The sequence below is a fragment of the Pyrgilauda ruficollis genome, unplaced genomic scaffold (assembly GCF_017590135.1).
Source record: "Pyrgilauda ruficollis isolate IOZ18807 unplaced genomic scaffold, ASM1759013v1 scaffold56, whole genome shotgun sequence".
Taxonomy (NCBI): domain Eukaryota; kingdom Metazoa; phylum Chordata; class Aves; order Passeriformes; family Passeridae; genus Pyrgilauda; species Pyrgilauda ruficollis.
In genome coordinates this window covers 886,183-901,352 of record NW_024527266.1, presented here as the reverse complement: position 1 = coordinate 901,352, position 15,170 = coordinate 886,183, and positions in this window count along the sequence as shown.

The window sequence follows — 15,170 nt, the reverse complement described above, 5'->3', positions numbered from 1 at the left end:
CCTGTATTTCTGTGAAATTGTGACATTTTTGTAAACTTGTCAAATCCTGCAGCACACTGAAAATTCATGTCCTGGAAACGTTTGCGTATAATCTGTTTTTGAATACCAGGCATGTCCCTAAAATACTTTAATCCCTTGGAAACCCATTCTTCATTCTAGATAATAGAAGCAAGAAGCCCTTTCAAATTTGATTTACAGACTGTTTCTTAAATTGTTCCCTTACAGCAGATGTTTTCTTGGCTGAGTTTGGCTTTTTTTTCCCCAAGCAGCCAAGACCAAGGAGAAATTGCTGTGTCCATCTCAGGACTGTTTATTGCAGTTATCTTCGAGGTGTCAGGGGACAGCACACGCCACTTGTCCACATTGCTACACAGTTGCCAGCCGAGCACTGAGAGAGTTAAAGTCAAGTTAAGTGGAGGATCTAGGTATGTACAGCAAACTTTCTAATTATTCTGTGGGAAGTAGCACCGTTTGTACCAAAAAGGGACACTTTTCAAATTTTGATTTCTAAGGATCCAGCTAGAGGATGTAATTAACTACTGAAGGCTCTGAAAAGAGATTTTTAATGATCTGTTTTCAAAACCAGACTCCTTTGCTGAGTGTGTGAAGTGCGGCTAATTTACATTTCTTCCTGCATGTGCCAGCAAATGGGCTGACTAGACCTACTGCACATGAAAGCATTGACATCTGACCATATTAGAGAGTACAAGTGGAAGGTTGCAGGTGTAAAAGAGATCTAGATTGATTAAGCTTTTTGGCAAGCTGACCTACAATTTATAAATACAGCTTTCAAAAGAGAATATGAGACAATGCTTGCAGTTCTTACTATGATTTTCTAGAAATTTATTTCTCACTCTTAGACAAAATGTGGGTAATTGAGTATCATTCAATTACAAACTAACATTCACAACTTTGCAGATTGCCTACTATATAGCTCTTCTGAGGCTCAGACCCCCAAGATTTGTCTGAGACTCTCAAATTAATAAAAACAGTCAAGTGTTCAGTGTACCATATTGCTACAATTGCTGCTTGTTAGTGTAAATGACAGTCATGTCCCAGTCTGACAGATTTTATATGTCAAAAATTTCAGTTCATTATAAGAAAACCACTGTGTCCATTTCCTTTCCTCCAGCTGGATCTACAGCTTTCTATCTGGTTATGTTGATGAGCCCATTCATACCAGACTGGATAAAAATGTAAGTTTACAAAGATGGTTTCAGTTAGCAAAGGGGGGAGTTAAAACACAGGCCCTACATTTCTGACTTGTCTCTCTTCATATAGCTATGCCTAAATATCAAATACAAAATCCAATTGATGGATGCACTGCTTAGAAAGCATAGGGGTGAGTCGGTGATAGCAGTTTTTTATTAAGTAATTTTCATAGTGCTCAAAGTTTAGCCATTTTTATTAGATGCCAAACTATTCCCGTGTTCATGGTACAAAAAAAAAAAAAAAAAAGAGAAGGAAGAAAAATACAGCCATTGTTCTGTATCTTAACATACTCCATACTGCACCCTAGAAATCTTTTGCATGGATCTTATATACAATGTTCAGATCTCTTCTGTGCCCATAGGAAGTCACATGCAATCTTTCAGTCTGTTGTACTTGACCTGTGTTATTTCTTTAGATTTTGGAAATGAGCATTTTCCTGCTGATCCTTTATGCTTTTGGTGTGTGCACATAAGACTGGTGTTCAGTGAGGTAACAAGATGCTGCAGGCACACCATCACACAGAGCTTGTTTCTTTTCCACCAGTAACAATTCCCGTGTCATTCTTGCAGAGACATGAATACAATAGTTATCTATGTTCAAAAAGGATATAAATATAAGATTTTCACTACTTTAATCAATGCCACGCTTTTTATTATTGTTCTTGTTAAGGTTTTTCCCACAAAGATTGAGAATATTTGGTTTTTTCTCAACTCAAATTAATTCAATTCCTGTGAGTAATATAATTCAAGTCATAGAGTTTGTTCCCATTCTTCACTTTTCATTGTGGATATTTCTATTATCTGCTCCGTTATTCATAAGCAGAGTAAGTAGACATTTATTTTTCCTAAAATGACCTATACCTTCCATGTGCCAAGCAGTGGCAAATATCACTGAAAATCATGGTCATCGAGATAATTTTCTTACATAGCACATAATTAAACACTTCAGGTTCAAGAGCACTCCAAGCTGTGCTGTCACATTCATATTCATACTGAGAAGTTCATAATCTCTGTGTGAATTCAGCATTTCTCTTTGAACCCATCTGATTTCTATACAGTATGAACAGACCACAGACTCCAGTCAAAAGTAACAATCAGACTGAGGCTGCATCCAGCGCCTTTCAGAAAATGTCTTCGATCATATTGATAATTAAGCCTGTGAAAAAGTTCCTTTTCTTCAACACTGATAGGCAGAAAAATGTGCTAACATCATCTTCCAAAGGATTTAAGTCCTATTTAGCAGTATTTCACTAATTATATAGGAGAATTTAGATCGCTTGTGCAAACACGTGGCAAAAATGGCGACTCTGCCCTAGATTTTTCACTGCATAGGAGAGACTTCTGCAAAGTGTATTCAGTTGTGAACAGCAGGAGAACAAGGCCTAAACCAGGAGGAATCAGTGGCTTTTCCAAAGGGAATACTCTTACTCTTTCCCTTATAATAATTTCTGTCTTTTTCTTCTTCTATCTCCCAGCATTCTTTTTCAGATTCATCATTTCTAAAATGCTTTTACTTTAACTAAGCAATAACTGTTTGTGATGTGGTTTTGTAATTAACATCTCTTTTGATTTTGTCCATCATTCTTCTCGTTTTAAGCCAGATTGACACCTTTGCACAAGTAGACTATTTCCTAGTTAGTTCTCCAGCAGTTTTCAAATCACACATTAACTTGGATTTGAAGATAATTTGTCTTTAATATCAGTGTTCTTTCTAAGACTTTTCTGCTATTTTTGAATTGATGAATTTTCTTTCACTACAGTCCTACTCAGCCTCTCCAATATCTACTTGCAAAAGCAATAAGACATTCTGGGAAATTTGGTCAATAGTTATTTTAGAAACCAGCATTTGTTAATTAACCAAAGCTATTACTTACAATTAAATTATTTCAGAGTTGAAACCCTTCAGAGGTGCTTAAAGGTGTTCTTGAGATACACAGCTCTTGTACTGCTGCTTGGTCTTCACCTGCTAGCAGTGATACATAATCTGTGATGGTTCCCAATGTGATTGCAGTCCAAAGCTCTTTGTTTTGAGATGATTCAGCATCTTGTATAAGTACAGGTCACACCCAAAAAGAAGGCTCCTCTCAGACAGTCCTTGAGCAGCACATAACAGTTCTTATCTACTTTTCACCTTTGTTGCAGGAGTGATCTCAGCAACACCCAGTTTTTTCCATCAGTTTCAACAGTCCTTGTAATTCAGAGCATCCCCATGGCTCTCAGAACACACTTCAGTTAAGATGTGCCAGAGCTGATTTTGTTCAAGCAACTCTTACCACACACAAAAAACTTTGCAAGCAGGATATACACAGCTTTAAAGAACTAAGCAATTACTTATCAACTACTGTCACTATATTGAATTCATAGGCTAAGCATTAATACATGGACATCCCAGCGGGACACAGGATGACTTTTCTAAGTCAGTCAAGGAAGTTATTCAGTGCTCATTGGAACAGGCTTGTTCTTGATGGTTAGAAGTTGTCTTCTTCCAACTTCCAGCTTTTTTTTTAGAGTTTTATACCTTTTCATGCCAGTGTTTTTCCTACCGAATATTCCAGCTACTAACATTCACAGTGTCAGTAACTACACTATCTACTGTCTGTATTACTCTTCTTTAATGTCATGGCCTCATACCCTCTCACATTTTAATAGTTATTTTCTTAGCATACCTGAACCAAGGTCCCCTACCTGTGCAGCACCCAAAATAAGTCTGGGAGAATTGGCAGCTGGGCCAGGACTAAGTGTTAGGTGATAGAAAAGGCTCTTTTGTGTCCCTGTCCTAAGCAACTTCCAGTGCTTTTCAGGAGTGCCTGAAGATTTTCCTATAATGTCACCCTCAGCATTAAATTTTAAAAGGTGTCTTTGCTACAAGAGAAATAAAACTGTGGTCCAGAGAATTATTTTTTTTGTGTGTCTTGTACCTGCTGTTCAGAATACTCACTAGAATGCTCAGATTAAAACTCTGAAAGCATGGCACCCAGATTTTCTTTGATACCTGTATTTTTTTTTAAAGAGCCATAATTTCCTGACTTTTAGGGCATAATACAAACTTATTTGCTTAGGTCAAGGTTTCTTTCATGTCAAGCTTTTCTTCAGACTAGGAAAAAATGTTTCTGTTCAACCCCTGCTAATGCATTCTAACAGATAAAAATGTTTCAACTAGAAATATTTGATAATGACTTTTTGCAGGGCATAGTCTATCCAGTAGGGAATCACACAGACCCTCCCTTTGTGCCAGTTCCATTTGCTCTCCCAAACCAGGATGATTCCATTATATATCTGGGAGTCTCCAATTATTTTTTTAAGTCTGCTTCACTGGCTCACTACAGAGCAGGGGCCTTTAACATCACTGTCTCCAAAGAGGTGAGTATGATTTGCTTGTAATAGAATTACAAATATTGGCAAGATGGATAATCAGCAAAGACTAACACCTTATGTTTGCCATTTCACATAGATTTGGGTCATACTTATACCACTTGTAAGAGAGATTCATGACATTCAATTTGTCATAATTCAAAGTAGTCAAAGTCCCTCTCAGACTTCAGTCTGAACTTCTTGGCAGCTCTAGGCAAAGAATGACAGAATGAACATCACAAACTTGGTGTGCCAGGAGTGGCAAAAGGAATCTAAAAAAGCTCTTCTCAGCATGGATTCCACATAGAAAAGGGCAAGACAAGGAAAAGTTTACTAAAGCCCCAGTCTGCTGCACAGTGGTCCATGATAAATGTATTGGCTGTATTGAGAAACTAGAATAAATCCTCAGACTTAAGAGAGCAGCAGAAAGAAGCAAGCAGAAGGTACAAGCAATTAAGCTTTCCTGTGTGGTTGAAGAACATACAGGACCTCTCAGAAATGCCAGTTTCCACAATGGTATTTGTAGTCAGGGTTTCCAATAAATTTTGCTAACTGTAGCTATGCTAAGAGGGTCTTTATGAAAACTGGTGACACAAATGGTACTAGTAAATGTCATCACAGTGGTTAGCAGCAAAAAGGCAAATGAGATTTTTGAGTCCTTGCCTCTGACATACTCAGTGTATTTCATCTGAGAAAGTCTCAGAGGCAGAAGTAATGTCTTTTCTTTCAAAGAATAATGCTTGTTTACTGGTATATGCTCCTGAATCAAGTCCATGAGAAATCTGTCTTCTGTCCCAAAGAGCACTGTGGGTTCCTTAGAAATCATTCTGGGGCAAGAAAATACTAAATCAAAACATGGATTATCTAAAACTAAAATAAATTAGATATGTTGGGTTTTTTTTTTTTTTTTTTCCCCCAAGGAAAACCTAATTTTCAAGCCAATAAAATTACCTAATTTATTTTGTTTACACCTTGATAGTACTTTTAATCTAAACACTTCCCTACTCAGACATTTTATTTCTGAGGTGAGTACTTTATTTGTACAGATATTTTAAGAAAAAGCAGTATCTAATGTTTTCTATGGATATTATCTGTGTGCTAGCTCATTTGCAAAAGCTGGGAGGAGACACGAAAACTGGTCTATTTTTAGTGCAAATTCAAACTTACTTGTCTACCCCATGATAACTCTTCCTAACTATATCATACTGCACTTTAGTCATTCTCTGCTCCTCTGAGGGCTAGATTTGCTCTCAGTCTTTGAAACAGTTAAAAAGAATAAGTGGTCCATCTGTCAGATCAGTCTCCTTTCATCTCTCTTCAAGGTAATGGTATCTCTGCTATTGGTAGCCTGACTTCTCTTTGCAAAGGTTCCTGATTGGTGACTCCTGAAGATTATATACAATGGGAAGTAATAGTCATGAATCTATAAATGTGATGCAAGAAATTAAGATACTATGAAATGCTTTAAAAATATGGCAATATTTACTATAAGATTATGAAATTCAGAATCTGATCGCAAACTGAAGCTTTGTCCTCTAGGAGTTTCCCAAGCTTTTCAAAATCTTGGCTTTTTTGAAAGGCTGACAACTTTTCCAATTTCTTCATGTTGTTAAGGTGATTAATTTTTTGTTTTTACTGGAATCACTAATTTCCTTCACTTATTTAACATACTAATCTCTTTCTCTTAAAATATGTTTTTCAGGAATAGCCCCTAAATTGTTTCTCTATATATGTTCAGTATCCGTGAGTTTAAAACTTCATCATTTGCTTTATCATCTCTGAGACTCAGAGTATATGCAATGCTAATTTTATCACTTCAGTTGGTGTGATGAAAATGAAGCTTTTTTCATATTGATTCATTACAAGAGGATTGGTGAATAGCACCTGATTATGATGCAGCTATAGGAACTGTAGCTTGAGAAAAGCTTTAGTCTGCCCTCAGCAGTTTTTTCCTCTTTGAACCTGCACAGATTGCTTGGAGTTACACAGCAGTGGGCCCAGTGCTGCTGAGGCTGATGGCTGTATACCTCCTGCAGTCAGTTTAAATGCAGGCAGATGTGTCCTACAGATCACTGGCTGTGTAGAAGTGTTTGCTGTTCTGCCAAATTCAACCACCCAGTACATCTTTGCAGGGAATCTAGTAAGTAAAAGGAGCTAGAAGAAAACATTCATAACATTCAGTGCTGGGGCTGAACAAATCACACACTAATCTTCCTGGTCCTTTGAAAATCTTAGAGATTAGCATAAAATAGCATATACTGCTCTGCCACAAATATGCACACTGTTTTGTTGCGTTTCACAGAAAGGAAACACACGCCACACATTGTAGAAGTTAATAGATTTAATAGGTAGGTGCAGAGAGCCCTTTTCTCCATGTGGGAGGTTGAGTAACTATTCAAGAATAAATTGTAATATATAAAAATGTTACTGCCTGATGCCCAGTGTTCCTAACCTCTGTGTTATGAAATAGTTCAGTGTGTCCCCAGACATCTTTTCATTAGATTGCAAGTGAACCAATTATGTCAGCCATGCAAGGACTTAAATGATCCTAATGATAAAGAGGCAATCAGGGCCGTATTATCACTCTGTTCACTCAATCCCAGTTGCTGGCAGAAAGCGGCAAATTCACTAAGGATTTCACAATCTATATGTATTGATCACAAAAAAAGTTTAGACAATGTGTTTCCAATCAATAAAGCAATGCATTTGTGCCTGTATTTAAGACAGTATCTATCTGTGCATACAGTCACAGAAGAATGCTTTGTTTTTTTCCCTGCAAACAGCCAGTACCAGAGCCAAATTGACTATAAGCAAACAGAAGTTGATTATCTCATTACTTCTGAAGAGGTAACCAAGAAAAATTCAGAAAGAAGCATTAATTATCCCTCCATTAGGATACAATAGAACTTGTGTCAGCCTGATAGTGCTTGTTTCACCATGGGGAAAAGAATATTAGTTACCTTCTTTCTCATAGGAGCTCCAAGATACTTTCAACTGGTTAGTCTAAATCTTCAAGATGAAATATAATAATACTGTGGAAAAGCCATGTCTCTTGTACCCCATGATGCTCCCCTTTTCTGAAGCTTAAATACCTTTCCAGATGACAACATTCAATTTATTGGTTATCTTGAAGGTATCTGTTTCAGTCTGTGTTGGTGTGTTGGTTTGGTGTTGGAGAATCAAGTTCAGTAGTTTACTCAAAACCCTCTGAATGTTGCTGCAAAGTCTGAGCATCATAAACAGAAGTGCTGGAGTGCAAACTCCACACAAGGCCACTGTCCCTATAGTTCTCCATATGCCTTCATGAGAGGGGCAGGGAAAAGTGAGACTACATAGCACACACTGCAGCAGCATGTCATTAAACAAATGAGACTAGGAAGGTGTCTGTAGTTTGAATCAAAGCTCACAGTGTTTTAGATTTCACTTAGGTCTTGCTGGGTTTGTGGTTACCTGCAGTTGTGCTTGTTCTCAGCTCTCTTTCAACAAATTTTATTCACACTTCAAGTAGGGCTGGGTTTACAGCCCCTTTCTCCATAAATGCACCTGATGGGTAGAAGCAGGCTTTCAGACAAGTAGCCCACATCAGTGTTTCTTCATGTTAGCTCTCTACATCAAGCTGGTTTAGAATTCCAGAATTTATGACCATTTTTAATCTATTACAATTTCATGAAAGAAAAATGTGAGCAGTCTTTTCTTAGTTTTGGTCACTGGACCTTTTAACAGGAAAAGAGGACTAAATGATCAGAGCCTGTCAGTACAAGTTTAAGAAGTAATGGTGCTGCTCACTTAGAGCTTTTGACACAAAAATGTGTTCTCTTGTTCTTCAAAACTTTGTTTTTCCCCAGGAATATATGTATAGTGAACCAAGGATTCATTACAGGCATCACTGGGAAAAGTTAGCAAATCATAATAGTTAGAAATGGATATGAGTTTTTTTTCAAATCATAATGAATATTTGACAAGGGTGTAGTTCAGTCATTCCAGGAAATTACTATTCCAGAAATATTTGATTTCCCAATTCTTATAGTCTCAGCACTGGACTACACATGACCATAGGAGAAGATTAGTATCAGAAAGAGCCTGGTGATTCTAGAACTCATTTGTAGTTGTGCCAGTTTTAATTAAAAGTTGTTGGGAATTGAAGAGCCTTTGTCAAAGTTAAATGTGTGAATCAGCGTGAACTAAGTATGAATTTCCACAAATGAATCTTCAAGCAGTGTGCATAACTTGTGCCTCTAGTGAATCCTCTTCTTTTACTTTTTTTTTGCTTCAGGTTCCAGTTCTCCCTGCTGCACTCCAGTCTTGACTTCCCTGACGTAAGTTGATGGTTTCAGTGCCTAGGAAAGGTAGCTGAGCCCTTCAGAGACAAAAGAAATTCTTCTGAACTTATTGTGAACAATTATTTGCCAGTCTTGGGGTTATCATCTGCCACCGCTCTTTGTGTTTTGAAACTCTACATTCTCTGCTTTTCTTTTTCTTTTCAGTAAGAGGAGATATCTCTAAGAGTGTTCGGGTTTTTTCCTCATCAGAGGCTCAAAATGTTATATAGTCTGCCTAGGTTCAGACAGGATTCACAGCTGAATGGAGTATGTGTAGTAGTTGGAGTGAATACAAAATCAGGCTTAAGCTCCATTTCAGGAATTATCTTAAAGCACTTCAACTAAATACAACAAAAACAGGAGTTTTAAAGGGGAATAAAAAAACCACAATGCCACTATTTTGATCAGTTACTGTAAACTTGGAAATGCTCAGTGAGACTCTGCAGCAACTCAGTCCAACCCACATCTTTAAGTAAAGGGAGAAAGACACTAATCAAAGTGGCATTAAGACAGAGCATAAGCACAGGACAGTTCTTCCATCCAGAGATCAGTTCACTCCTGAGAACTGAGTCCTGCCAGCTGAAATGAGGTTTAGCATATTTCATTCCTAAAGCTAAGGTTCATCCCAGGTACTTAAAGAAAAAAACCCCTTCAATTTAATTCATGACATGCAAGACACATGGACACCTCTTTGCCATGTATATTTTGCATTGTTCAGCTGCAACTTAAACCAAAATTTTTTTTTTTTTTTCCTGAGATTTCTCTGTCAAGCTCTGCTCTGATCGTTTTGCTTGTCACTTTGGGGCTAGCCCTCCATTTTCCTCATCAAGCTACAACCTCACAGACATCAGGCACTAATCAGCAAATGTGCTTTTTCCCTCACAGCAGAAGTCACTGGTGGAGAATTTTCTGTCTTATGCTTTACAGAGAATAGTGATTCCAGTAATCAATGATAAGGACTATAGCCAGTTCCTAAGCACAGCTGGTGGGAAAGCAAGACTGAAACCATAAAAGGGAGTGTCCAGCTTTAAAGGCTCTGTTAAGGGAAGTTTTCTTTCCATTTGGTGACAGCTGGACAGGTTTACTCTGTGCTGGACTTCGATCCTGGTCATTCAGCCATATGGATCAGGGGCTGGCACAGAGTAAGTGTTTGCTCCTTTTCAAACACTGGGCTAGGCTTCCATTTTCACTGAATGCAGTGTGGCAGCAGAGCTGAGACTGGCTTGAGTCTTGTCCTGACAGAGTCAAACCATGACCAGAGAATGCCCCAAACTGAGGAAGTGCAGAGCACACTTGCATCTTTGGGCTTCAGAGTAACATCTCTAACTTTTTCACCTCCCTCTGCCTTTGTTCTTCCCCTGCTGCCACAGGTAGGACAGAGTAGAAAATCAGTTCTGTGGGATGCAGGGAGTAAGGGACAAGGAACAAAGGGGTGATGGCAGAGAGAAGCAGGTGGGAGGGTACAGAAGGTGCCTCTGAGGTGAACAGAGGTGAGAAGACTGCTGAGGAAAAAGGTGAGCTATCAATGAGAAGAAAAGAAAGAGAATGAAAGTGTGGGAATCAAAAGTCAGATGTTTAGAAAAGCAAATAAGAAAGAAGCTGGGGTTTGAGCCAGGAAAATAGGAATAAGAATAGGTGAGAATAAGAGGAACCCACAGGCTGAGAGGATCAAGTGGAGAAGAAAATAAAGATGGACAGTAGGTCAGAATGGAAAACAGCAGAAACCAGATTTTGAGGGAGAGATACTAGAAGAGGAACAAAGGCAGGCAGATCCTAGTGTCAGACAGCTGAGAGATTGTAAGAGGTTTATATACAACTTTTTTTGCATGTTTTTTTGCCTTTTAGTACATATGAATAATAGCTCCCTTGAGAGACATGACAGCTAATTAAAGGGAAATTGCAAACAAATTGAGTTCCTTGAGAAAGATGCTTCTGAAGTGCATTTTATTATTACTTTCAAATGTATTTATATTTGTCCTTTTTGAAGATAAATTAGGGAAAGGATTTCCTCTTCTTATTTTCACCCACACTAGCCTGACTGGACCTGTAACAAAAATGAATCAGGTGAGAAACCAAATTTCCTCTTATAGAATATTGCTTCTGTTTCAGGCCTGTGAATTGGTGCATTTTCTAGTGGTGGGTAGATCTTAATGTTGTCAATAGTAAAACTTTCACTATACATTGGATATAACATGCAATCTCTGAACCCAAAATGACCCCCCACCCCTAGCAGCTGTAGGTTGTAAAGGGCCCACTAGCCTTTTGGGGTGCCACCATGGGCACATGCCAAGGTCAGCACTACTATCCCCAGCAGGGCTTAGGTGCATTGAGTGCCTGAGTCCTCATTTCTCCAACCATTCTCTAAGAAGGCTCATGGGCAGAGTGCCTCTGTGGTAAGTGTTGCTCAGTCTTTTGGAGAGTTGTATTAACCTACATCAGAGCCCATTCCTACCCGAAAGTTAACTAAAGTTCAGGAGGCACAAAGCCACTCTTGCCTCCTGCCCTGCTGAGGGTTTTACCATGGGAACAAGTCCCAGAGTACTGTACCTGAATAGATCCACCTGTATTTAAGGTGGGTTAAAAAACATTTTATATGTTTTTCTTTCATTAGGGTCATCTGGTTATTTGCACTGATGTTCACTATCAACTAGAGGGTGAGGAGGACCTTCACAGCCACTGCTGATGTCCTTTGCTTTTAAAGAACAATAAGAGAAAAATGTAGTCTTCCTTCTGTTGTCTCATAGAGAGTAGACGCTATAACATTAGAAGCATGGCTTTTCATCACTATTTTTAATGTTTTACTAAAAACTTCTTAAGCACTTTTCACAAAGCAAATCTGTTGTTTTTAAGTACAGTGAGTGTAGCTAATTCTTATTGATGCTTTGGAAACTTGCTGCAGCCTGATGAGAAGGAGTGACTGGTTCTTTTCACTAGAGTTGTAGACAATACACTTTCTTAATACTAAAAGCCAGTTCTTGCATAATTCAATTTATCTCCATTACTGTTAGCAAAACTTTGTGTATGGAGTGAGACCTTATCCTTTGTAAGAATTTCACAGTTTGTCCCTTTGTAACTGGACACTGAGAGTGGGAACGAATCTACAAATCTCAGTGAATTGCCATCTAATTATAGAATCATATCTTCTAGTTCAGACACTAGCTCAAAACAGGACTAATTAGATGAGGTTATTGAGCATGGTGTCCAGTTGAGTCTTGAACCCCTCCAAGGATGAAGATTTCACAATCTCTCAGGACAATCTGTTCCATTATTTAACTACCTTTAAAGTAAATTTTTTCTATAGTATCTAATCAGCATTTCCCATGTTCCAGTATGTTCTGTGGCCTTTTGTACTTTCACTACACACTTCCCAGAAGAGTCTGGCTCCATTTTCTCTGTAGTCTCTGCAAAATTTGCAGGTAACAAAATGGCCTTTCAAGCCCTCTCTTCTCCAAGGTGAACAATCTAATCTCTCAGACTCTCCTTGTAGTTCGTGTTCTCCAGCCCCCTTGGCTGCACCTGCTGGTGCAGGCCAGAGGACAAGCCTTGCTAGTAAAAGTGGCCTTTTCTATGTCTTTTGTCACTAGTCCCCCATCCTACTGAGCAATAAGCCCACATTCATCTTCTGCTGTCAATGTTCTTACAGAAACCTTTCCTGTTGTCCTTCAGCTCCATCTGAACTATGGCTTTCCTGATTTCATTCCTATGTGTGCAAACAAAATGTTTGTGTTCTTTCCAAATAGCTGGTCTCAGTTTCCATCTTCTGCATGCTTCCTTTTTGTGTTTAGGTTCACTCAGGAGCTCCATGTTCTCCATGCTGGCTTTCTGCCACAGTTGCTGAACTGTCTGAACATTCTAATGGCAGTTCTTATGCTCTGAGGCAGCTGCCCTTGAAGATTAGCCAGCTCTTCTGGGCCTCTGCTCTCCAGGGCAACTTCCCACAGATCCTGCCAAGCAGGTCTCATCTGAAGTCTATGGTTGTAATTCTGTTCTTTGTCTTGTTGCTTCTCCCAGGATCTGAAACCTGGCAGTCTCATGCTCCCTGCAGCCAAGGCTGTCCTTGGTCTCTGTATCATATAGAGGTTGTTTGATTGTGAGTAGCTGCAGCTCCTCGAGGGTCTCAATCTTCAAATAACTCCATACTTCTAATATTTGTAAAATGGAAGCTGCATTTTTTCTTTTATCGGTGTCAACAGAGACATTCAACTAGGAGACGTGAAAAGTGTTTGGAAAGGAAAACAACTCTACAAAAGTCACACTGCAGAAAGTTCAGTTCAGGATAGAAATGTGGTTTGCATAGTTTGAGCTGAATCAGTTTATTTATCCAGCTATCTGATAGAATACTAAAAAAAGGCATCCTGAAACCAAATAGCAGTAAGTCATAGCAGGGTTTCCAATTCTTTGTGTTCTTTGGTTGGTGAAGAGTGACTAGAAAAAGAATACAAGAAGAACTCCAAAGAAATGGAGAGTTTCAATTAGATTGGTGTCCCTCACTGATATCAGAAAATGTATAGAGGTTTATGTAACTGAGGGTGTGACTTATATTCATCATCAGTTGCCAGAGATACGAATAATGAAATTATTATGCATGTGACTCCCTGCGGTGAATGTTAAATCTGTGTGAAGTATGAGCATTTGTTGACTGACTGACAAGTGTCTCTACCTTTTCTATTCATGGATTGCACAATGAAGTGACTCAGGTTGTCCAGCAAAGTGCCCCAGGCCTGGGGGCATTTGCTTGGTACTTGCAAGCTAAGTGATTAAATCACCTCCTTGACAAGCCAAGTAGTACTGGTTAGCTGAAGTACTAGTTAACTGGATAAGAAAACAGAAGAAATAGAAAATATTGACTGCAAGGACTTAACACTATATGTTTGTACCAGATATATATATACACTGTGTGTCTGTGTGCATTTATAGATATGTATGTGTTATAATATAAATACTATATTGTTTATGGTTTCCTGTATCCTGAGCAATTTCAGACAGATGGGACTTGTTTTCCATCTGTTTTTCATACCAATGGCACATTAGTTTACTTATTTTACAGTACAAACATGGCTATGAATATCTGTCCTGTGGGAATTCTCACTGGGGTTTCCTCCTCATCTGAAAAACCAGTGCTGAAACCATCTGCCACAAAGGCAGCATGCCACCCCAAACGCTGCATTCTGGCACCTGAGCACCCCCAGCCAACAGTTTACATTGTCCTCTGCTTATCCCTAAATGAAATTTAATACATTTTACCTGGGAGACCCAAAATAGCTTGGGATGTGATTATCAGAGGCCACTCCCTGGGTGATACCAGTGAAGGTGACAGCAATTGGCTCTCTGCAAGCCCAGAGCTCTTTCCTTTAAATGAAGGGCTCATGGCTGCAGAAGGTTTTCCCTGCAACATCCTCAGCCCTGTGGTCTGCTACAGCAAAGGTCTTGTCTTCAGCCTTCAGAGGAGAGGTATGGAAACAAATACATGGTGATTACTCTTTGTCAAGGATGGCTTTGTTGGGAAGTGATAGATGTAGCTAAATCTGGTTAAATTTTGAGATTTTAAAGTTGAGAACTATGCATATGCCAAAAACACGTTTCCTTCCTTTGTTTTTGTTCTACATATGAAGTGTGTTTCTTTCATCTCTCAATATTTGTCAGTTAAAATTTAAAAAGAAAATACTAGTTATACTAAAAGGCGAGGATGTTCTGCAGAATTGCTTGAAACTGTTAAAAAATTAAGTCAATATTCTCTCATCATTTTGGAGATTGTTTATATTGTGATCATGACTGAAAATATTCTAGTGGTTTGAGGTATATTGTTACCTCTGGTAATGAAGCAGCTAGTGAAAGATGCAGCAATTTTAAAACAATTTTTCAGGTATTAGGGAAGAAGCAATTGTCTGCTTATAGATGATTTAATTTCAGCTCTTCAATAGCCCTGTGGTAACTAAAGAAATTTTATCTGTAAAAGTAATGCTAGAAAAGACACTCTCCTCTACTTTAGCTGTTTATAATCCAGTGCAGTAGCTGGAAATGAGGAAGACCATAATAATGTGACCTGTTTGTCAGGTCAGTCCCAGATGACAAATAACTCCACAGAAGGCTGTTCCCAGCTCTGGGAGGAAAAAAATAAAAGCATTCTCTGATTTTTGTCCAGTTTTGTTTAAAAATTCTCCATCAGGGTGGTTTCTCTCATTCTCCCTGGGAAACCTTGCTTGAAAGCAAGACCTTCTGAATTTCACACTACATGCAGTCTGTGATTTATGCAGATAGCTCTATCTTGGTTTAAATCTTGTCACAGAAG